This window comes from Thunnus thynnus, chromosome 12, assembly GCF_963924715.1.
Source record: "Thunnus thynnus chromosome 12, fThuThy2.1, whole genome shotgun sequence".
NCBI lineage: Eukaryota > Metazoa > Chordata > Actinopteri > Scombriformes > Scombridae > Thunnus > Thunnus thynnus.
This window is the reverse complement of record NC_089528.1, coordinates 27303238-27329758: the sequence shown is the minus strand read 5'-3', so window position 1 is coordinate 27329758 and position 26521 is coordinate 27303238.

The window sequence follows — 26521 nt, the reverse complement described above, 5'->3', positions numbered from 1 at the left end:
TACTTGCCCACATGTATGTCATTCCAGCAGCGTTATCTATCACTCACACCGTCACTTAGTTACTTTCAGACACACACACACACACACATACACACAGGTACCATGGATATTAACGGGTAATTGGACAGTATGTAAGCAGGTGGGTTATGAGTCGTGGATGATTGTCAGGTTTGTCACAGAGCCAAGTGATTTATCTTCAGCCTAGATCTGCTTATCAGCTGCAAGGGAAACATACTTCTGCCTGATCAAGCCCCTGGAATAATGGGACACCGTGTACTTTTAGAAATTGTTGCACTTAAGTTTCAGTACTCGTGTGCAGTATCTAGTTTTTAAAATCTGGCTTATTCATTTGGACGATTTGATCTGTTGAGCTCTTCAGGAAAACTGCGGTCATCTAGTTTTGTTAGCTTGTTTGTCTAGCTCATACCGTCATGTCATGTTCGTAGTAGTAAAACCAGCCTGTGCAGAGAATATTTTACATCTAGATATTCTATGTAAACATATTTGCTCATTTCATCTGTTCAGTCTTTGTGGATAGAGTGAAATTACTACATTTTAGCCCAGTTAAGTCTGACTAAAGGGAATTATGAATGGGGATCATGAATGGTTGTATTAATAAAAGATATTCAATTCAAATATTTCAAAAGTATCCAGCATTCAAGAGATAATAGGTCTTTAAATATCTGGTATTATGGCCTTTTTTGACTCATTTTTTTCTAAATACTGAGTCTATTTTAAACATGTATGTGCGTGATGTTTCACCAATTAAACAGTCGCAGCTGAAAGGAGGGGTTATACGTTTCCTCACGACAAATGTTAAGCCAAAGAAACTGATTGAAGTTGTTATGCTCCAAAAGCTAATTTACATAAAAATGTGACACACCATGCGATCAAAGCCGATAGCAAGTCCGCTTGGATCTACTTGAGTACTAGACACACAGTAATGTTGTACAGCAATAGAACAAGACCCTGCTTGTACCCAATGAGACTGAAAATGACTCATACACCAGGTTGCATCCTAGTTCCTTGGAATTGAGCGGATCCGTGGAGGCCTCTAGCATCAACATATTCTCTGTAACTAATATTCCTTATCCGCAGAATAATTACATCCAATAGACCAAGAAGAGTGTCAAACTGTTTTTTTCTTCTTCCAAATTCTTGTCTCTTCACTTGGAGGCAGTGAAGCATCCAAAAGGGAGAATCTGCTGGAGAGCAGACAGAGGGAGGAAGTCGCATGGCCTGCTGCTTCCCGAAGGCTCAATTCTCCTCACCTAACTCTGTTCCCATGAGGCCACTCACCCACTCTTTGAACACTCCCCACACACATACAAAACCCACCTATTTCATTTTTCATTTTCAGCAATTTTCTGTGGCTTTGCAGCAATATTGATATAAAAAGACTGTGGGCCCCTGAGCTCGAGCTGGGATGGAAGGTACCCAGCCGTAGTGCACCAGACAGATCAGCGTTCAACCTAAAAAAAAAAAAATATATATATATATATTACAAGGTCCTTTTATCATGGCAATATATATATAAAAAAAGAATGGCACAGTGGCAGACGTGCCGTTTAAATATCTGTTCAAGCGTTGCAGCCATGTGTGACGGAATTCAGCCTGGCGGTTTTGACTTCATGTAGAGTTGTTTTGATTGGCTGTCTAAAGTGACGCCCTCGCCATGGTCAATCACACTTTGTTTATGTAATTTGCAAGAATATGGCGCTTTGTAGGAGGGTACCCACTGAGAATATTGATGTGAAGTCAGTGGTTTATCCAGCACTTTAGTGCAGCATGTACCCTGCATGAACGGCTGGATTACTACAGAAGTTTTTTTTATGACGCAGGATGTATTAAAACTACAGTACCTATACATTTTGATAGATTACTTTTATGTCATTTCTGCTTCATTAGAGAGCATGCAGTGGAGAAAGAAGAAGTCAGGAGAGGATTTTATATTTTTATATGACAAAAGTGATGAAAAATGTACAGGTTTTACGCTCCATCATCTCATCAAATGAAAACATATTCGAAAAACAAGTAAAACAAAGAATTTATATGAGCGTTTTATGATCAACCCTCTCAATTTACATGTCTTTGTGAGAAAGGTGGAGCTCAAAGCGTAGTGGCATAGAGACTACTTGCGTTCTTGGTCACTTTTTACCATTCACCTGACTGCAAAACATTTCAAATTTCCTTTGAAGGGTGGTGTATACTCCGGCAGAGCAGAGATATATATATATATATATATGCAACACAGCTGACAGCTTCTTTTGACTTTTGTCCTTCCTGGTCTCACTGTTCAATCAAAGGTCAACCTTGGAGCACCTGTGGCTCAGGAGGTAGAGCGGGGTTGCTGGTTTGATCGTGACATGTTGAAGTCTTCACTGTTCAGTTATATTTTCGGTAAATTTTATTTCCACACGCTGTTTAAAAGCCTTATCTGCCCTGACTGACACTGTCCTGAGCAGAATTTTAGTGGGTCCATACAATTTTATTATTTCCTGCCAACCTAAAAGTCATCAAATCTAAATTTAGTGAGTGTAAACAATACTGTATAAAATACCCATCGTGTGTTGCTTTCACCAGGTTGCTAAAACCAAAGTTCCATGATCTACAGTGTGACCTCTGCATCCTCATTTGTAGCTATGACCCTGTGTGTAATTGGTCAAAGTGAATGAAAGTTCACTAATGTTTAACTTTATGTGAAAGCGTCTGTCAAATTTACTACACTTCTGTGAAAGAATCCACTGATTGTGGCAATTTCACTGACAGGGGCCAAATTTAGTCAAGAGGCAACTGCCTGACAGCTATACATTGAATATGTTGTTTAGATGCCTTACTATCCTAACTCATACACACATATAACCTTCAATAACTTAAAAAAAACTCTTTTATTATTGTTAATGTCAAACTAAACACACAAAACCTTTGGATAAACAACTGATATTGACATTTTTTCTCATGTGGATAGGCCATAACAGTAAATACTGGACAATCCTATGCTATTTCATTTATGGAAGTCTATGAAATCAGTCTTAAAAAGGAATTTGAATGATGATAACAAGTTAGATACAGTAGTGATCCCCTCAGGCAAGTTATTTTTACACATGTTGAGCCCTAATTGCAAAAACATGGTGAGTTTTGGTTGTCAGTCTAGATCTGTGGATGGAGAACACTGTTTATGGTGATGATATTGATGATATTGCTACTCAGGTATAAGTACAATGTACAAAAATTTGTTGAATATATTGTGTAAAGTTTCAATAATTACTCAAAAAAACATGAATACAGTTTGTTGAACATCACACTGAGTGGCCTTGCATTCCAGCAAATTCCAGACACATTAAACACCGGGGGATGCTACACTAACACGTACTGTTTTTGTCTGTCAATAAAATCCAGTAGTTAAACAGCAAAAGGAATGTGATGGTGGTGTTTTTTTTTTCTTGGGAGAAATGTACCTCAAACAGTTAAACACCTTGTTTGTGGGCTGTAAAACTTAATTCCAGTTCGGCCTCGTGCCAGTACTTCACACTTGGGGTTTTTCTGCAGTCAACAGACTTCATGCCAAATTCCCACAGTTGGAAGTCAGCAGTGGCTTGATCAAAAGAGATTAACCTTTATATAATGTAAGAATACTGCACCATATATCCACCATATGAAGTGAGTCTGAAATTATGAGCATATTTAGTTTTATGGGGGAATATTAGTAACACCATTTTGCATTGCTAATCAGATGAAATGGATGCTTTTGGTTATGCAGATAGCATGTTTTTTAGCGCTAGGACAAAGCTACACAATTCACTTCAGAGTTGTGATTGTCATATTAAATTATTTTTTTAGACTTTGAAGTTTGTCTGATCTGAAATAATGATTATGTTCATTTTATGGTTTGTAGTTTGATTAAGTTTATTATATCGTCTTGCTGATAAGATGAAACACATCAGATCTTGCATCAGATATGTTGATCAAAAGTTACTCTCTTTGCTATGAAGTGAGTCTGAATATGTAAGTTAACTGAGAGTGCATTTAAAAAAAAAAAAAAATTAAATTCCTTCTGTTGTTTTGAACTGACAAATAATGGGATTACTGCTCAGGTAGAAGACGATTTCTCCTACGAGTCAGGAAGCAGTGATTGTGATTGTGCTTTAAACCACACAGACACAGAAAGATATTTCCAGGACCAATAAGAGCCATCACTGTGATGACCTCCTCTTGTTATTTCTGAAGTATATTGTTCCATTTCCTCTGTGGCCCGAGCCAGCAGGAGGAATGTCCTATTTCCTCCTTCGGTGGAAGGGTGACGAGGATGAGGGAGATGCCAGGTCAATTGTTCCACTACTTAGGAAAAGAGCCACAGGGGTGAATAACTGAGAAAAATTAAATGATGTAACTTACTGTAACTTATTATACCTGCTCGCAACAAAGGGAAACATGATGAAGGTTTGCCAGAATCATTTTACTTTTACAATGTATGTTAAAGCATTACTTCTTCTGTACTTATGGTAGTAGTAACAGGAAGTCTCCAATTGAGACTAATGGCCTGAGATATATGAAGTGCATCACAAGAACTTAAGTACATTTTGAAAATAAGGGTGATACCCTTATTTTCAAAATGTACTTAAGTTCACCCTCATCATATCTGATTTTTTTTAAAATTAAAAATGTGTATAAGCTATTTAAGTGAAAAATTGTAAAATCAATGAGCATTATATCATGTGATGAGAGCAGAAAAAGACTTAACTGGACTCTCACTACTGTTAAGAAGACCATTTTGCATCTCTCTCTCTCTTTAGTTTTGATTAGTCACTTCCTACAGATTTCCTGCCCTTGTCTAAGTGCCAGAAGTTGATTTGGGCACATGCAGAAAATCATCCCACTTATTCAGGATGGGAGGGGTGGTAGCTCGACTTCACAAACACTTTGCTGGATGAAAACCTTACAAAACGAATGTTTAAGAAAACGATTTGAAGTCTCAGTGCGACTAAATGACTCGTTCTGAACATGGACATTATTATTTTTTCCAGCTTGTGCAGGGAATGGAAAGCCATGAGGGGGCGTGGGTGAAAACTGTGCACACATTTCGCAGGCTCTGTCACTTGGGGCCCGGACTCGTCTCATCACAGCTGTTCCACGCCCACGTACGGACACAGAGCAAAGAATATAAAGTATTCGAGCCAGCTACAGTACGAGCAAACTCTGGCAAACTACTCAACCATGTGTCACTGCAACAGGGAGGAGCATCTGTGTCTGACACTCTCCATGTTTCTATAATGTTTGATGGCCCTATGAAGACATGTACGATTTTCAACAGAATGTTTTCAACCCCACAGCTGCTTTAAATAAGCCAATAAGCCTAACATTTCATACTTAATTCTGCTTTTATATCCCCATGAGTTTCCACAAAGGGATTGCTTGTCTTTCTGGTTTCATATTAAAAGATAAACATAAATTTAAAAAACCACAAGTATGCAAATGGAACAAAGATAAAGGCAGCAACACAACTAACATGAACAACAGAGAGATAAGTGGTACAGATTTTGTTAAAAATAAATAAATAAAAGAAAATAAAAAAATTATTAGATAATTTGCTGCTGCCTGAAGGGAAATTTAGCAATGCAGCAGCACAAATAGAGTGATTGGTAGGAACAGGATAGAAATGAGTAGATAAACATATATTGAAAGCTGCATACACTGTGCTACCCTAGACCAGTGTGTATAAATGTAATGTATGATAAAAGTCAGTGGTGCAGTCTTGAAATATTCCTGCAAAGCAAAATATTGATCATTTAAACCTAAATATAAGAAAAATGTAGTGCATTGCTAAATGTCTAATGTGCTGGTATGAAATAGATACAACCAAAAGAACAAAAAGAACAATTGCAAATTATGTTTGATGTGTCTTATTATGGTGCAAGGCATATTCCAGACAGGACATACACTACAGAGAGACATTTTTATGAGTACAAGGCACAACCAGATGTAAATTGCAGCATTACTGTATAAATAGTAGGGTCAAAGCTGAAGCTCCCTGACAGCTGATAGCAAAATCCTCTCGTCCCTCCATGATATTCATGGATGACAGAGAAAAAAGCCAGGTTCAGAAACCAGAATCAGGCATGAAGAGACCTATTCTGTATTTTTAGACCTCACAATAACTGTCAAAATCACAATACCTACATTTGATTTGTAATTTAGTCAAAATTGTACAGCTGGCTAAGTGAGGAGCTAATTTTCATATCTTCAGAGCCACTTTGCAGAGGCTCACCATATTCAGCCCAAACTACTGAGTCAGTAAGTATAACCAATCACCTGGCATTGTCGACTCTGTGCGCCTCCCCGGCTCGCCGAGCTGCCTCATTTGTGGGAGCAACTGGGGTCTGTGGTAGCTTAAAAATGAGGCCCTGTACTGTTGCCATTAGAATGGCATGTGTCTCCTAAGATAGCAGTCTGCAGCTTAGTGCTGCTGTTGTGGAAAAAACATGTAACTGCAAATTTGGTGGGGTTTTTTTCTTCCACCTCCTCAACCTCCCCCCCACTTTCATTTTTACCTTCTTTTTCGTTTCCATTTCTGGAATTCAGTTGGCACATTTTTTATTCTGGAGTGGCTTACAAGGATTACCACAAGGGCTGACGTCTAGCATGTTGTGGTTTTCTAAAGAACTCAAATCCAGCAAGAATTTGACAGACAGAAACTACAAGAGGCAGCCAAATTCACGATCAGTCAAATATCATATCATTCATATTGTAATTCAGATCCCAGTTTTAAACAATGATGCAGACAACAGGAATAGAAAACATTTGTTGCCATACTCCAGCTGTGTGTCCTATGTAATATGAAACTTATATATATTTTTGAACTTCAACTGAGATTAAGTTTACTGACAATAATTTTTAAATCTTTAAATATTTCACCAAAACCTCAGACTTTCCCCTTAACTTTACTTTTCTTTGAGTTCCTAATTGTAAAAATCCCTAAAATAACCCTAATCGTTCTCTTCAGGGGGAATTTTGTGACATAATTTCCAGTGAGGGTAAAAATTAGTTGAGGAATATTTTAGGGAACTCAGGAATCTTAAAAACAGTGGTATTCCCTCCCCACTGTTTTGTTGCCCTGTAGGTGGACTTTCCTTTCCCTTTTTTTGGGCCAGGGTGTGTGACGTGATCCTGAAATAGTGAGTGTGGCCACTACACCAAAATCCCCTCGAAGTGCAGTGGTGTTCCTGAATGCTTGGCCTGTGCAGTCAGCAAGCAAGTCAGGAAGTTTAACACATTTCGAAATGAGTCTATATAAGGTAGGGCTTCCTACTATGCACTGCAGCAAGCAAGCTCCATAAACCACAAGGTTAATTTTCACATAAGATTGGAGAATGATTCTGTTTTGGTAACTTATAGATTTGTCTTAGATGGAGAGTCTTAGACAGAGTGGTACATACAGTAGAAAGGGGACAAAAGCTGCCTGAGAAGAGGTTCCAAGGAAATAAAGTCCTTTTCACAACATTTACAGTATGGGAAGGTTTTTTGTGGAGAATGAGGCTTGGTTTGTATTTGACTTTGGCTCTTAAAAGTATTTTGTGTTAGGAAAAAAAAACATGATCTTGAAAATATTTTGGGGATTGGTAGAATTTATGTAAATTCTTGCAATTGCAAGATCCTGAAAGGACTTCTTAATGATGCTTCAGTGCAGGTGCAGATATTGCAGGAAAAACTAATGAAAGATCTTGACAGTTAACAATTTGGGTATACATTACATGTCAACTGTATATTTTACAGATATGTGTGTATTTTATGACTTTCTACATCGGTGCCGGCAGTTGTGTCAATATCTACTTAACAAAAATGTTTGCCACAGACCTTGGCATCATCACTTTTGTATGTTGTGTTGTACACTGTAGGGATGTGCAGAGATCCCAGTATTTGTATTTGTATCTGTATTTGTTGAGGCAACAAAATTATTTGTATCTTTATTTGTATTCGAATAAAAGTGGTTCTTATTACACACAAAGTGTTTATGAATAAACTACCTTACGAAGGAGGTCCCCACACCGGGTCTTGAAATGGATTCTCCCAGATCATAGATGACTGCGCTGATTACTGAGCTAAAACTTTACTCATCACCTCATTGCAGACAGACCTCTACCTATTTATACACCCATAACACAGAGACAGCACACTGTGTAACGTGTAGAGAGGAACTTCAAAGGTAATTATTGCTTTACACCTTTCATTTATTGCCTATTTTTTACAATCTAACTTTGTAGAAAGGAGAAGAGGAACAACAGGTTAGTCCCTTGGGAGCACCTCACGTGTCAGTAGCTCAGCTTTATCTCTGGGGAACACCCCCAACAAATGATTTTTAAAATATTTGTATGAAACAAATATTTGTATAAAACCCACTATTTGTGCTTTGCCGAATAATGTATTTGTATTCGGGCACACCCCTATTACACTGGCAGTATTTATAAGCTGAATGGGTTTGGGGTCAAGTTATGTATCTTCAGGAGACAATAAATATTGAGGTATGTAGCTGCAGCCATACACAGGTGGTCACACAGCCTCAGTAACACACACACACACACACACACACACACACCTCCTCCTCCAGCCTCCCCAGTGTCAACGCCGCCTCAATGAGACTCCCAGACGTGCAGACCATGGAGGTTAAGTGGAGCTCAGTGGGAGAGCCCAGCTGTGATGAGGGACCGCAAATCCCATAAGCCACCAGTCTTAGGGCAGGTTGGCACCACAGGAAGCTTTGATAGGAGATGTGGTGAGAGTGGCTCTGCGTGTCGACCGTGGGGGGAATATTGGATGTGAGGAGAGAGGAATGTCTTGGCTGGACTCGCTGACGTGAGAAGAATAACGTATTGTCTTGTTTTGAACAAGTCCAGCACTGTGCGCTGTCGTGAGTGCACGCAGTGACATTTCTCTCTGAAATATGAAAATTTTACACTGCTGAGCTAATTCTGAGTAATGTACCCCACCTCATGTAATTCCTTAGACAGCATCAGGACATACTGTACAGAGAGTTGCAACAGAGTATTAGAACCGGTTGCTTGTTTGTTTGCTCCTCGGTGTCAAGGAAATTGCTGCCTCAGCATGGACGTAATTGATTACCATAACCTTATTTAATCAGATAATACCACAGAGACTGAGGTTTCATTTGTAAGAGGGACCGAAGTACAGGGGAGAAAATATGCACAAAAAAGGAGACATGCAAGGAGCATCATAAATAATCACAAACCAATAAGTCCAGAGTTAAAAGTTTAAAGTCATCCAATGGGACGAGATGTTCAAGGTTTAGAATCGCTTGTGCTTTCGTTTCATTTATAGTACATTGTTAAAGATACCGGAGAGAAGTCTTTTCAAATACACTCTTATAGAGTTTCTAAAGCAGCCCGCTATCTTTGGAATTACATTCATATCGGGGCGATTACTGTATTTCTGTCCAGCACCGCTGCAGGAAGTAGGATGGCCTCTATGTAGTAAGACTGTAAAGTTATAGGATATGGAGGTTGAGGTGATGGAGAGGAATATATCACATCAGACTTTCATAGAGGACACTGGAGTATGTGTCCCATCACAAACCTGTAGTTGAAGTTTTATTGATCTTAACCACGATCCCTCCCTAACCTTCAGTGTTTTAGTTGCCTAACCCTTAACATGCTTTCTTTCCTTACCTGAAATAAAACAACAAACAAAACTATATTTGCCATGCACACATATAGTATACTACTACTACTACTATTACTACTACTACTATTACTACTAACAATAATAATAATGATAATAATAATGATAATAATCTTATTTATAGAGCACCTTTCAAAATCCACTTTACAAAGTGTATTCTTGGGTTTTGCAGAACTGTCCAATTTTAACATTCTTGTCTGGCAGTATTTGATCTAAAGTTGACACGTATGTAACAGTAGAGTTACACTAGATGGCCAAAATGATGTAGACACCCACAAATAACACCCATATGCCATTAATATGAGGACCCTGGATGGCCTGACTCACAGTTGGCATTCTAGTTCATTTGGAAGCACACTACTGTCTGAGTATTATTGCATGCTTATTTACCTTATATGGAACTATGGGACCTGTAGCCCAAACCATGACAAACAGCTCCGGATGATTTATTGTAAAATTGATGTAGAGAGAGTGTAATGGAGAACTTTTTACTTAAAGAGGATAGTATGCAATCTCCCTTTAGTTTAATAATGATGATCCAACTTTTTCATATTGTTCATGATGACGAGTACAACATTTATTTCCAAGTTATGATGATAAGGTGCATGAAGTTGTTTAAGAGTGGAGTGAGCAGTGTGTGAGTACAGGGCATCTCCTCAGTCAGGCACACATGAAGATGATTGGAAACTGTTTTTTTTTTTCTTGTCCTCAAAAAATCATCATTATTATTTTGGTGGACTGAAATTCGGTGGATTGAATTTTGATTTAGTTTGTTACAGAACTGTGAAAAATTTCCAAGAAGTACATAATATTTCCAGAGTGATGCACAGTCAGAGGGTCTTGCAACAATGATAAAGTGCAACTTTCAAAGATTATAAAAAAATAATTCAATCAATACGTTCTGGTTCTGTTTATAGGGTTTCATTATTAACAACTTTGTTTTTCTGTCTGACTCACCTCTTCACTATGTCCCATGGTTAAAAGTTCAAATTTTTCTCAATGTACGTACAGAACAATCAAGTCTTCCATCATCTGTCGCTGCTGTGGATCCATCAGCCAATCGCTTTGAAGGCTAAACAGCCTGAGACTCAGTGGCATTCAGAGATAGTTATGGCTGACCAGATAGCAGAGACAAACTTTTTCCTCCATCAAATGTTCCTGACAAAGGCAGCCTTTCAGTGTACAAATGCTGCATTATCCAGTTAATTCCTGTAGCCCTGGATCAAGATTCATTTCCCTGCAGACTGATAGAGCGAAGAATGAGTTCAGACCAAAGCTGAGAGGCATGACTGTCTGAGCTTTGTATTTGCACAGCAAACAGCACAGCAGGGGACACAATTTCCAGCCTGCATGCAAGAGGCTAATCTCCCAATTAGCTATTAAATGTGCTCATTAAAAACAGCAAAGGCAAATGTCCTGGAATAATACACAAAAACAAAAACAAAAGATGTCTTTCTCATACATTCTTTGAGGCGAGTAACATAAATTGAGCAACGTTACTACTGTATATGCAATCAGAGACTCTTTGAAGCCAATGTTTGCAATCGGCTCAAGCACTGCATCGAGGTTGTGTATCATTTTACAGGCCTCACTTGGCTCCTGTGGTGCTGCATATTATACTTGAGTGGGTAGTTTGTTTGACTCTTCGAATTCAACCTAAATGGCTCTTGCCTGGCTCAACATGCTGAAGCTATCCACTGCGGGAAAAACATCGGTGGTGTATCACATGAAGTGTTTTGCAGGGAGAGAATCTTGAAATAGCAGTTTCTATTTCTCTGATTTGTTAGTTAATTATTACCACAGCGAACACAGGAGAGAGTAATGATGTACTTCACAATGCCCTTATTCTAGTGTGTTAACCCATAATCACTGGGAACCCATTTACGATATTGTGTTATTGCTCAGTTTGTATAACCAGCTGAAACCACTGAAATGCTGAGCTGAGAACTGATCTTACCTAATTTAAGACATTTCCTTTATTACTGACCGCTAGTGTTGTGCACAAGAAAACCATCCATTCTGGAAGAAGGATGAATCCTTTCGGGGGTTTTTTGGTCTTTTTTTCCTGATCCAAATTGTGGGTCTGAGGATTTGTAGGTTGAAGGTTTTGTACAGATTGTTGGAGGAAAAAATGTGATTTCAGGCTATATAAATGAAATGTGGCTGTTTGAAATGAACTTGACGCAGTCAGAGTCACAGATATGAGCCGCTGCTTTTCTCGAACATGAATACAACTCAAATTTTGGGAATTTTGAAAAACCTGGCAATTCATGTGACAGCTCTTACAGCTATTTTGAAAACTATCTATCTTGTACCGTCTATCTTGCCAGTACAGAAAATATTCCATCCAGTGTACAATAAAGTAGTAGTTTTTTAATACTTTAACCATTTTTTATAGATTCAAACAAAGATAGCAAACAAAAGTGACATTGTACTCATAATGCACGATATATATGAATGTTATTATATTAAACTGAGATGAGATGCATGATACAAAAGTGTGCTGTGTATCTATGCTTTGGAGCCTTTACTTTGACATTTCACCTAAAAGTGAAATGTATTTTTTAAAGAGGTTTGAACAATCAGATTCATCATTGAGTACCTCACAGGGCAACTGAGGGCAAAGAGATAAAACCAAGGGGAAACAAACATCAAGATGCAAGGCTGGACATTGAAGAGATGCACATAAATCCTGGACTAGATTTAATTACTAGGAAAAGGACAAATGTAATTCTGTTCTACTTTCTGCCCAGTTTTGAATACTGTTTGTCCCTGTCGATTCAAATCATGTCCCCGTTAGAAGTAATTTGCTTATAAATGAAGGACATCTCCACATTTAGCATTAGTAAGAAAATTAGATGTATTGCATTTATTTTCTAGGCATATAACCACAACTAGAACATTGGATACATTACATCATTATGTCAAGAGTAAAATAGTATGACCTTTAATTTCGCTGGTCTCCAAAATGAAAAGCAACCAATTCTTTCTGTCAGATACATCCAGAGAGTGTTTCCTGTGACCGAGAAGTCCTTCGCAAATATAGTCAATGACAGAAAACAGACTACAACATCCAGAGGAAGTTGTTCTTAATATCAGTTATATTAAATAACCAATTATTCAAATTACTTTAAGTTGTTGTTAAACAAGTTTTACAGTTGATTTTCATTATTTATTTATTTCTTGTATCCATATTTGTTGCTAAGTGTTTGTGCGGCTTTTTGACCTGCATAAAAACAGAAACAGTATTCATGATACTCATGACAAACGGCCGAACTATGCAACTTGAAATGACTGAAAGGGGAAAAATTAAACAATTTGAATGATTTCTTTGAGTTGGAGACCAAAAACATGGTTGCACAATAACATCTGTAAACGCTTGATGCCATATTTACATGATACTAATCGATCCTCCTTTAGTTACTCTGTTTTAGTTACTCAGTTACACAGCTGTTTGTGTCATAAAACACATTTGCACAAGTCTGGTTTCCAGATCTCATTAATCGCTGGCAGAACTTTTGGTTTAGCAATTCACAATGTCTGGCACCTCCGCTCTATGTCTTTATTTACAATTTACTGATGATTGTTCACAGAATGTGAATCTATCTGTGGCAGTAGCTGACCGGGGGGATCGAGGGGTGGAATTAATAATAAAACCTCATATAAGGTTCTCCACTGCAAATATTTTAATTGCTAAGTACTTTGTGACAAATAAATAACTGAATGAATTAATTATATTGCAATTGTATTGTCATTTTATGTAAAGCACATGGTGTTGTCCTTTTTTTTGTCCCAAATTCATCCCAACATTAATTTAAAGTTACATTTTCCCCAAGACGATGGGAGGTCCACTTGATGCTTGCCAACAACTTATTTGAAAAGTTGGATCTCCAAGATTGTGATAAGATCATAGATAGATTAACTTATCAGAGTTAACTTGAATGCGTCAGTTTTGGACAAGTGCAGAAATGTTCATGATACTAACCATGTGTGATCTTCGCATTGATTTGAGGAAAAGCTGGGAAAAGCCCTCAACCATGGGTGCTTTTCATGAAGCTAATTTATGCTTCCTTGTGTCTTCTCTACTCCGTCCTCCGGCCATAAATCCGATCTCCCTCCACCATCATCAAGGATCTTCCAGTGCCCTGAATGCACCTCAAGGAGACAAGGAGAAAGGAGAGAGGAGGCTCCTGGAGGAGCTTAGAGCGAGGAACCACAGGTGTATCCTCTGCAGAAGTTTATTACCCCCTTTGATCAAATGTGTTTATTGATTGGTCAGCTGATCTGATGAGACAGTAAACAGTTGGGCTGTAGTGGAAACTTGTGGAGCTTTAATGTTGTAATATTAATATACATGATTGTAATACAGCAGATCAGGAAAACCACCTGTGAATGAAGGCACCAACAGCAGCTTTTCATATTTATTCATAAAATAAAAACTAGTAAATCATGAATCAGTCATAAAAAAAACACTTCATTCGCGTCATTATTTTTCTTCTTAAGCCAAAGGCTTCTTTTCTTCTTTTCCATTTAAAGTACATAGCAGCTCCTTCAGGAAAATATGACGCTGCACAGCTGCGTGTCTCCTGTAATATCATCCTAACCCTGAAAAGGATGTCAGACTTTCACAAACTAAATAAGCAATATTTTATTTAGACATATTCTGCAGGCTACAGCTGTTTTTATTGCTCCTTCACATCAATTCTGTTATTTCAGTGATTAACGGATTTAAATTTACTATTTGTGTTTTATTCTCTTCCAGGCAGACGCTGCTATAGATTTATAATAAAATAATAAAACAGTGGAGCAGTTATCAGATGTTTTCCTTCAAGCTATGACTATGTAGAAATTATTAAGTAACAGTTTAGTGTTTAGTGCATAATGAAAAACACAAATATACCGCTCCTCTTCTTCTTCTTTGGTTTTACTGGCAGTCTACAAACCAACATTAAAGGAGCATGCCGCCACCTCCTGTACTATACTACTATTCACAAATGGGTCCGTTGTCATGTGATTGTGTGCGTGAGACAGAGGCACACAGCTCAAAAAAATAGGAAATCAATATGTGGCAGGCAATGTTGATATTGTTGAGGCTGTCGCAAATAAATGAATGTATGGGAAACCCTGCCATTAACATTTCTGGAGGACTGACAAAATCACTAGTTTCTTTTGGCCATTGTTTTGGACATTTGACAGAGTTGTGCTTGAAAAGAATTTGTTTGTACGACATGTTGTCCAAGTATGTTGCGAGGCCAAAGCTGTTTTCAAAAGGGTACGGTTGCTTCTACGTATCAAAAAATGATTGATGATCAAAAATTGTTGTATGAAGAATGAAAAATGGGAGCTAGAGAGAGAGAGAGAAGTTCAAATCCTGCTTACTGCCCTGCCTCCACACACCTGGCAAACACTTCTGATGAAGCATACTGATAGCTGCAGGCTGCAAGTTCTCAGGAACAGTGTTGCGTTATGCACAAGAGTTTTGCATTGTGGCCAAGTAGGAATCACAGGTCACATGACACCACTAGATCCAGAGAATATTTTCTCCATTCACATCCATTATAAAAGAATCATGAACTATGAAAAAATGAAAAAACAATCATGGCTATCTCGAAGACCCTTTGAATTATCGGAATTTAAATAATGATAATTTTTTTTAATGTTTGTTTATTTTTTGTTTTCTTCGGTGACACCAAAAGTGACCATGGGTAAATTAAAATATATCCTGTTCTTATCTCTTTCAAAGAGGAAGAAAAGGCCCAGCTCCTATGAAACAGTGCATGATTTCTGCATGTGGGATCCAGACTACATTGGCACAAGATAACGATGGTCATAATTTACTGACTGGACTTTTAATCCAGCATTACTTTCTTCTGCCAGGCTTCATGATGCATAGATAGAACTTAAATGTGGAACCAAAGGACGATAAGTGTGTGTCCAGGACCAAAAACCAATTGCAGTTGAAGTTAGATAGATTTTTATTAGTATTCTTATGTTTTTTTTAATACTTTACGTATGAGTACTGTCAGTATTATCAGCAGTTGTCTGTCTTTATAATAATGCAGCTGGCATTGTGTGTCGGAATTGCCAATTAAGGCAATTTATATATTTCCAGTGGCTGTCATTTGTGAATAGCACTGAGGACTGTAAATGTAGAACATTCGTACTAAAAGGTTACAAGAAAATGGGAAATCATTTGAAAAGAGGAGGGTGGGAGGTGAAGGGTGGTGATAGAGATAAAAAGAAAACACCCTGAAAATAAAAGCTGTCTTGACTCTTTAATTTAAGGGCGTTCTCCCGTCTGTCATGACCCTGCCTCAGGCAGCTCGGGGTCAACCTGCAGTCAGGGTCATAAAAAGCAAAGGGTTGTCACTGGCCTGCGGGCTTGTGGACAAAGTGACCCTGCAGGCGAAGCTTACCAGGTGAGGGGGGAACAAAAGAAACACACAAAAAATGACAAGGTGATTAAGTCCCCCCTTTGTGGCAGTCACCTCAAGCAGCTCTCAAAGCCGGATTGACAGTAGTTTACCTTCCTGCGCCTGACACGTCTGTCATTCTCCTGCAAATTCCAAACCCCATTTTGCAACACTGTAGCGACAGGCGAGTTTACCCCAGAGTATCAGTGACAGAGCGTCCGAGACCTCGTCTCTGCGTACACCCTGTAATAAGTGTTTCTGACAGGCACTTTGTGTTACTCAATAACCTGTCCGTTTGACTAATTCTACAGCTTTTGGCGTGTAAAAGCAGCTGTCAGCACCACGTGTCTCAAATTACATATCTGTGAGGTAATTGATAAGAGCAGCAGAGTGTGGTTGTGGCTGTGTGTGTGTGTGTGTGTGTGAAGAGGAGCAAATGCTAGCATTTCTGAGAGGAAGGATTTACAATGTTGGAAAAAAATAAGATTACATTTACTTTTAAAATAATTCTTATTTAATTGCTTGAGTAACTTTTTAATGATACAAATGAGCTACCTTGTATCCTTTAGAGTGAAGTCAGTAATTCTGCTCAAGCTGTGTTAATCAATGTTTCTGTAACTAAGGAACAGAAGAACATCAAAATCAGCTGTGAATCAATACCCAATCACACACCATATCCCCAGCTATAGGTTGTTATGGCGAACATGCTAGCTATCAATTGACTATTATCACATCTAGCTGAGAGAATAATATAAGCATGCACTTAGAAATTTGCTTCTGAGCATTGATGTTTGAATTTCCTCAGTTACTGTGTCTGCAGTTGGTGCTGGTAAGTAGTGTAGACTGGGTTTATCAGTGTCTTCTGATGAAAGCAGCTGTCAGCTGTTGCTGCTGGAAATGAAATAAGAGTGCTGAAAGTGAATTATGAAGTAAATGTGCTGTAAAAAAAAAAAAAAAAAAACGATGAGCTAAAAGGGGCTAAAAAGATCAGTAGAGCTACAGCTGGTTATAAGTCTGTGTCATTTTTGGCACTAAGAGTGACCAATTAAACATTACACATTCATTATGATTAGGGGTTTAAGTATGTTTAGACTGAAGCATGCTTTTTTACAGTCTCTACCACATTTTCATTTCCATTTTGAAGAACAGGTAAGCAACACTGCTCCTAAATTACATAATGAACAAGAAGGCTTTTTTCTTTTGTTTACAAAAATACAGTTTTTGGGGGTATTCTGGGCAATCCCTGAATGTATGAGTTAAGTCCTCGAGCTTCCAGCGGATGAGTTGTTCTGTTTTTAAGAAGCAAAGAACACTGGAAGAGATGCAGACTAAATGTTTCCTTCAGTGGCCAGACAATAATGATGCTTTATCTGAGCCAAACCACTGGCAGAATGTTTTGAGCATCCCATCACAGTTTACACATCCAAAAACAGCCACAAAGCCTGTCATCAACAGGTTGCAAAGGTCATGTGTTTTAAGAAGATAATTGACGAGTGAGGTGGACGTGGTGGCTTGTCAAAATTCCAGTGTGTGTGGAAAATGGAAAAGGCACAAGAGAGTGTGGAAAGTGTGGAATTTTCACTTTATGCCTATGAAAGTCCATTCTTCTTTGTTTTTTGGGAGGATAAAATGTGTTTTTTTGAATCCTTTGGGGTATCATTTGCACAAACTGTAAATATTTTATGATGTAAAACATATTATTTTATATGTGCAAATTAATAATTAAACAAAGCTCAAGAGAGATAGACAGATAGATGGAGAGTATGTTTTGTCTGTTTGAACTTCGTGCCGGTGTGTGTGCATACGTTGTATATCTGTATCCATGAATGTGAGGCCATATACAGAAATACATACATAAATATATGCATGTAATTCATGTGCTTCTACGTGTCTGTTTACGTGTGTGCATACTGACATATACACACACACAAATGTAGATGATGCCTGAGGACTTTGCAGCGACACCAGTCCAAACTGCTGAGATGTTGGATGTGACCTCTGACCTTGTCTTGACAGCTGGTTCAGCTGGCTGTGAGTTGTTGACCCCATCAGGTAAAAACCTGCGACCGAATCTTCTCGGCACAGCTGTGATCCTAAAACCTCAGATTTAAAAAAAGAAAGAAAAAAAAAAAAAGGACAGGTCAAAACCTCACATCAACCAAAAACTTGTTGTTTAAAACTTATTTCTTGCACTTTAAGTTTTATATATCATGTCTGAATTGTTGTACATCTTTAAGAAAATCCATAATAACACACCAAAAAGTAATTAAAGACACTGAGGTTTTTTGACCGAGAGCTAACTGACTAATTTACACATTAAATGGCTTTCTAAGTGAACTCCCCAAACACCAAAAAGTAATAACCCCAACCCTATAATAATGATATAATGATTATAATAATGTTCTTTAAAAAAATAGTAAAAACTGAGGAAAAGCCAAAGTATACTTTTCTTTTGATAGGTGAAAAACATTGTATTCTACATCTGTTAGTTACCATGTCTTTATTTGATTATGGAGATGTTTAGTAGTTGTGTTGTAGGCTGCCCTTTCCCCTTCATACCAATGTCTTGTGTTTGTGTTTAATGGGAGATCAATTTCAGACTCACCAGTGTGATTCATGTTTAAATAATGTGGCTGTTTTTTTAACAAGAAGAGTAATGTAATGTTTTTGAATGGTTGGCTTGAAAATACATGCTATAAAACTTACTGTGTTTCCAAAAATGTAGTTGGTAAGAAATATGTACAACAAAAACAGAAGATGTTCATACATTTATCTTAAATGAGACTATCCGAAACTGAGAAGATGCACCTATATAAATCATTAAATTGCTGGCGCAGGCATAGAAGTTTTGTTTATGAGGCAAATAACACGTCTATGAAGTTGTGTCTTTTGAAGATTCTTGTGTATCTCACAAGAGACTGAAGCAGAATTAAGTAACAACAAGTTGACAGTGCTAAACATAGTGTTTTAAAGAATCAGTATACATTAATTTTTTCTCAAATTAAAGCCCCTGAAACCTTGATTTCAAGTGTACGTCTCCATAACATTAAATATTCATGACTAATTAAGCAACAATCAAGTTCGGTAAACAAACATCCACAGGTTTTTTTTCTGCTAATCTGCCTCATCAGGTCTGTGTGGGTGTGGTTTAATCAACACTGATTGACAGCAGCTTGACAAAGTGATCAGACAACCCTACAATTCTCTTCAGATTTTGATCCAAGTATCATTAAATCCTGATTGGTGCATGCATTTTTTTCTTTTTACTCAGTTTTATTGTTTTTTATTGCTTGTGTGAAATCTGTGATTTTTTAAGTGCTTGAAATGTTTATATTGCAATTTATGTGAAGTACTTTGAGCTGCATTTCATGTATGAAAGTGCTATACAAATAAGTTGATTATAATTATATCATTATTATAAGTACATGACATCATCTTTTTCCAGTTGAGTACCACCAATTTCACAGAGTGTATATAAAGATGGACGTAGTGAAGCATGATGTCACCCGTTGGTTTGCATTGGAGCCAGTTTGAAGCCCAGAGTTGCAACTTATGGTTGGCGCCATCTTTTCCATTTGGACCCAGGACCTTCCAAATAAGGAGTGTGGAGTGTTGACTCTCTGGAAACACCTCCGACTGCAGCAAACACTATCTTACTGTCAATCACAGCTGTCAATCGATGCCCACACAGCAGGCATCAAATCTTCTTAACGTCTTCAAATCTTATGAATAGAGCAATATCTTCCAAAATAACCACCAGAATATTAATTTGAGTGTCCGAATTCAGCAATTGAAACCATAATGGCTCCTAAAAAAAAAAATATTGACTTAGTATTTCTGGAGGGAATTTGATGCTTTTTGAATGGGGGTCAATTGGAGCCAAGGATTTTTTGGAGCAAGCATCCAGCAACCGTTGGTGGTATTTCACTTCAAGGTACTTCTACACTAGCCAATTTCAAACCAGTACAAGGTCTTAGGACAAAACCACAAAGACAGGAATCTTTCATGTGATACAACCAAAACTGCAACTTCACTTAACTCTAAAAGTGTGTGTTATGTAGGTTCCCATTGCTCATAGTAAAAAGCTGAAAACATGTTTTCAGGGCCTTTAATAGTGACATCTTGAAACAAATGAGGTTGTGTTTCATGTCAAACCGTGTCAGTTTGTATTGTTAGCGCTGCTGTTTTTCAAAATACAGACTATATTTCCCATAAACCTGCTGCTTCCTGTCACAAAGAGTAACCTGTTAGTTGTCCCTCCTCCTGTTCCCTGCTGTTTATTTTATCTCTGACTTTATTGAAGAGCATAAACATCCGATGTCCTTTCACTCCTTCTTCCATCTGCCGTCACCAGTAACTCAGCTTAGTTTGCTGTGAATCAACAGCACCCTCTTTTTGTTTTGTGCCATGAATCAAACCAGTAGATTTCCCTCCAAATCTGCTCTAATAAACAAAGCATAAAAAGCAGTGTAACAAAGCATTTTTTGGTGATTGTCCTGCTTGTTTGCTGTCATCTACAAATGAAGGTTATCAGGTCATATAAAGAATAGCTGGGCCACTGGGTCAAATTCTGGCAAATATTTGACATCTGGTGGCAGTAAAGTCATGCTCTTATACTCTGAATCTGCTTCAGTCTGTTACGCAAGATCGAGAATACAGTTACACCACTTTTTTTTCTTTCTCTCTCTCTCTCTCTCGTCTCCTATGGTCGTAGCTATTGATTGGTTGAATATGCGAGAGCAGGAGAACAGCTGGTTCACGTTGTGCTCTGGCGTCAGGCCTACTCTCCTAGGATTGCGTACGTGGGTGTAAATCTTGGAGGAGATGTACTTTCTTAGTCTTGTATGACCCAGCCAGGGTGGTTAGTCGGGCCTGGAGCTCTACGTCCAGCAGCCCGAGACTGAAAACAGATGGGGTGAAGAACTGGGATTCAGTCTGTAGGGATTCATTTTACTTTGTTTGATTTTTCTCATGTCAAATCGACGGTGTTTTCCTGCTTGCTGGTTGTTTTTTTCACTAAGACTTAATTTGATTTGACTCCTCTCCTCACCTCTCCCCTCTCCTCTCCTCTTCACTATGTTCCTATTCTCCTTTCCACTTAATTCTCTTCTTCCCTTTCATTTGTTTTCAGTTTTCTTCTTTCTTGTATTTACTAATTTCCCTTTATCCACTCATCTTTCCCTCCCTTTCTCTTCTCCTTTTCTCTCATCTCATCCTGTCCTCTTCACCTTTCCTTTCATCTCCTCTCAATTCTGCTGTTATCCTCTCACTCGTCTCCTCTTCTTCTTCTCTTCTCTTCTCTTCTTCTCTTTCCTTTCTTCCAATTCTTTTACCTCTCCTTTCAATGCACTGGTATTTAATTGTCTTCTTCTCCTACTTTTCATGGTTTCCTCTACCATTCCTACATGATTTTGTAATCTCACCTTCTTTTCTCCCATCTCTTTCTTTTCTCCCCTTCCCTCTCATCCCTACTCTGTAACCCTCGCCTTAATTCCTTCCGCTCTCCTCATCCTCTCTCCTCCCTTCCTCACACTCCATCCTCTCATAACAGTTCATGGAATGACAGGATAACATATGAAGCCAATCATCCCTGGGAGCGGCTCTGAAATATTTTCTATTTTTCTGGCCCCACCAGGATTCTCTTTCAGTGTCTCCAGTGTTTTCTCTTTGTTTTCTGATTTTCTCTCTCAACCCTGTTCATTATGAGCATTTGATCCATGAATGTTTCAGTGAACAAACCTGCAGGGTGCCAAAACCACAGATGCAGGATCAGTAAAGAGAGATGGAGAAGCTTAAACCCATAATAAGTAATAATTCAATCAATAAAAATGAATCTCATGTAAAAACAATGCCAATTTACACTTTCTTCCACCCTAAAGATATCCATGCAATTGAATGTTGAATATAATACTGAATACTTGTCTTGAGCTTGACCTTGCCTGGCTGGAACTAACACATTTTTAGCCATGCTAGCGACATAGCTACTACATAGCTACATAGAGACTGAATCCTTCATTTTTCAGAGGTTGCTGCTTGTATCATTAGATAATGTGTTTCTAAGGTGTTTAGGGCCTAGCACACAACAGTTTTGTCTGAGTTTAGTAGCAGTTAATTGCAGGTCATCCAGGTTTTTAAGTCTTTAAGACATGCTTGGAGTTTAATTAGCTGATTGGTTTCATCTGGCTTCATTGATAAATATAATAGGGTATCATCTGCATAACAACTGGCTCAGACCAGTATTTCTTTGTACTATCATTATAGCCACTTACATCATGGATAGGTTACTACTAATATGTATTTAGCTTGTGGTGAGATTCACCCTTGTTGGTGATGTAAAGTTTTGCATAAAATATCTTTTGTTTACATGCACACACATTATATCCTCTTTGGTAGTTTTCATAGAATATATAAAAAGCACAACACAGACACACACAACTTTTTATGTCTTTTGATCTAAATTCATCAGCATCTAAACAAATTTAGCTCTCACACTGTGGCAGAAATCCTAAATATATGTGAAGACCCGTTTTTGCAGCCTGTAGTCCGAACTGTATTCCACACATTTTTCATGTATTTTACGTAAACAATCATCAGTCAAAGGACATTGTGTAAAATGTCTCAATCTGTCAATGATTTTTCTGATGCATATCATGTGCACAGAAAGTGTAATAATACAATACATTTTTGACTTGAACAGAAATGTATTTAGTTACACATAAGAGTAAATATCTGCCCTGCTTGTATGTGCAAGTATATCTGGGTCAGGAGTATGTGTGCATGCTACAGGACTAATGTTTGACTTACTCAACTTCTTTGAGCCTGACCCAAACCCTAAGACTCCAAACCAAGTACAACCGCAATGGTGCACTTGCACTAACTGCAGGGAAATGCCGTCTGACTAGGACCATAAATGCGAGACACAGAGGCCAGAGAACTGCAGGTCAGCAGGTCAGCATATGTGGCTTTGGAGACCAGGAGCCAGGCATGGAGAATCATCAGTACAGGTACACAGCTTACAGTTCTTATTCGATTTTAGCTTATTTTTATATCCAAATTAACACTTTTTAATTGTATTTAAATGTCTTTTTTATATTGTCATGTGATGCTTTTACATTCTGTCTTGATGCCTTTTATGTAAAGCACTTTAAATTGTGTTGTTGTTGAAATGTGCTATTCAAATAAACTTGCCTTGCCTTGCCTTACAGACAATATGTATTGTGGCATTATCGTCGTCTAGGCAACAGAGTGACGATCCCCAGCTGTACTGTTTGGAGAATCAGGGACACATTGCCAGACGCTCAGGGCCACTACACAGGGTTCATACCTTATTTGCTAATTTAAATTGTCCAAAAGAGAAGGACAAAACAAGTTGAGCCAATGCTGCCTTTCTGCACTGCATATCCCTATGCCCATACAATACCTTGCACACTGATTTATTTATTACCATTTCTTTGCTGTTTTTTTTTTTTATTAATATTTTTTGTTACCTGCACAAAGTCAAATAGTTTGTATTTTGTACAATTGAAAATGCAAAGCCCTTTATACTTTTTTATTCTTTATTTTTTGAGTTGAGTTGACACTATGCATACACACACACACACACACACACACACACACACACATATATATATATATATATATATATATATATATATTTTTTTTTTTTTACACAAGCTTGGCTTATTATTCAAGATTTACAACTCTTCACAACAGAGGCAAATCTGTCATGCCATCTTCAATATGATGGAAGTACTTTCCATTCCCTGAATTGTCGGGGGAGTTATTCTGTCATTTCTGTGATGGCTTAGGACTCATTACTGACCAAATGTACCGTTATTCTTATGAATAGTATCATTTAGAATTGGGGTATTCTCTGTGTGATGAAAATCACACAGCGGCCACACTTGCAAAATAGATTATGCTCGTTAGGCAATATCCAACCTTTGCTGCTCAGTTATGATGAAATATATATACCTCCATCTCAGTTGTCATGAATTGAGGCAATTCTGCAGTGAGTAAATAATATAACACTCCTGTTCTTCCTGGGTTTCTCCTGTATTTTCACCCCCTCTCCCGCTGTGCTCCTGTTTCGCTGTTTCTCCCAGGAAACTCCCGTAATTTGCATGACCCTCAAGCTTTATTATGAATAATCGTCATACACACAGATCCATAAGTTTTGTATGTTTGTCTGACATTACCCAAGTTGCCACATCGTCTATGAAGCACAGTCTACACACACAGTCCACACATGACATAGCTACAATTTCAACCCATCTGTCACCACAACTTGATTCAAGGGGTATGTGCACAGCTGCTCTCTGCGCAGGCAGTCTTTCCTCCTGTCCTCCGTCCTCCTCCCTCTGCTGCTGATGTGATTCACTGCCTGCAGGTACCGCTGGTAGAGAGGAGGAGGGAGGGACTGGTTCATCTCAGTCAGCAGCAAAGTTTACAAGAATCTGACAAATTTTAAGATACATGGCAAACTTAAATAAACAGGTAGGCTACATTCGGACAGCTTTCGTGTTATTAGCTTAACTAGTGCACTGTGGTTGTGTAAAACTGGTGGTGGACGGGACATTGTAGGTAAAGCAGTTGAAAATATCGCTTTTCTACATGTTTATGCTTGTTGAACAGGTGGTTTGATTAAGTACTTATTGGCTTTTTACTCATGACGAGCACAGTTGCTGTCAACTCAATTAAAACGTTGTCTTTCACTTCATCCACACGACCGCCCCTTTGGTTCCTGTGACAATATGGGATGTTCATTTTCATGTTTATGTTGATAAATTATTAATTTCTTAACCCCTTTGCCCTCTCATTTCACATTTGTAAAGATGAGATCCGTTTGTAATATTGTTCAGTTACGCATGCATCTTATAATGAGGGCACAGAAATTACAATTCCAGTTTAGCAACTCGCAGTATTCATTTCTCACATCTTGTTGCCCTCAGAGTTCTGTGCAGCAGGCTGGTGGTTGTGGTGGTTATAGTCTGTTGCTGCGAGAAGAGTGTGTACCTCATACACCGGTGGGCCGTATGCAAAGTACTTTCCAGCTTGCATGAGTATGAGGTTTTGAAACACTGCTGATGCTGTGCTGCATATAGACAGACAGTGCATCAGTCATTCCCATAACAGACAGGAATAAATCAAATAAGTAAATGATTTTGTCCTTCAAAATTGTTGTCTTACCAAAAGTTGATAAACTCCTTGACATCCTTGAGCCATCGTTTATCCAGGACGATCGCTGCTAGAGCCTCATGTGATGGAGAACCCGTGTAAAACATAATTGGGCAGACTGTAGGAGTAAGTCATCCGCTCACTACTCAAGGACTTACTGTAGATATCAAAAACTAAAGCATGTAGCCTGTCATTTTACCTTGCACCATCCATGGCTTATCTCTCCCGCCCTCATCAAGTGGACCATTGGTCACAGCTGCCAAAAGACCACTGGTGCTTGCCCCTTCCGTGGTGTAGAACGCCATGCCACATTATCTAAGGGGAATAGATCACAGAGGAGTTGCATTGTCGTGTTGTTGCACTGGCTTCCGTCATTGCACTGTCAACGCGCTGCCATCTGTCTGTGCTCTCTCAGTGGCTCAGTCGATCTGACCTGTCTTCCACTCTGCCAAGGATTGTGGGTCAGAATAGCCAGGAAAGCATGCTGGCTTGCATACTGCAAAATGGGACTGGATGTAGTCAGACATCCTGGTATTTATGGCATACTGCATTTGACATACATATGTATTGGGACACACTAAATCTTTTTACTGGCATACTAAATAATGGGATAGTATGGGTATTGGAACACACCCAGATTTATCTCCCAGTTTCTGCTTATGGTTTAAACACTTGCCCTCAAGCTCTTGCAGGAAATCCTGGAAGTTATTTAGGATTTGTGCCTCTCTTGCATGCTTCTGTGTACCACTTTCACTCATCACTGGGGCCAAGTGCATCACAATGAAGTATGAGTCAACTTGAAGGAAAAGGAAAAATATTAGTCCAAGATTATAAGACTTTGATCAAGACTTTCACATGTATGACCCTCATTTTATTCCTCTAAAACATAAAATGATTTCAGCAGTATTAAGAGCTATTAAGCTATCAAGCCTGTTATATGTAGAACCACATAGGAGCTAACATGCCTCTGTTTCAGGAGATCATGGGAGCTTACCTTATCATTATCACCAGCCACAAAGAGGCCATGGACAAGTGTTCTGTTCCTTTCCATGACACCTATCAGGCTGTAAAGTTGCAGTCCCTCATGAAGTTGCCTTAGCATGACAGTTCATCTTGCAGCTGAGTGCAGCAGAATTGTTCTTCATATGGATACAAGAGAAAAACAGATGTCATGTACAGGGTTCCCACATTTATTTCAATCAGGAGAGACAAGTGAATGAAGCAAAAACAATTATATATTA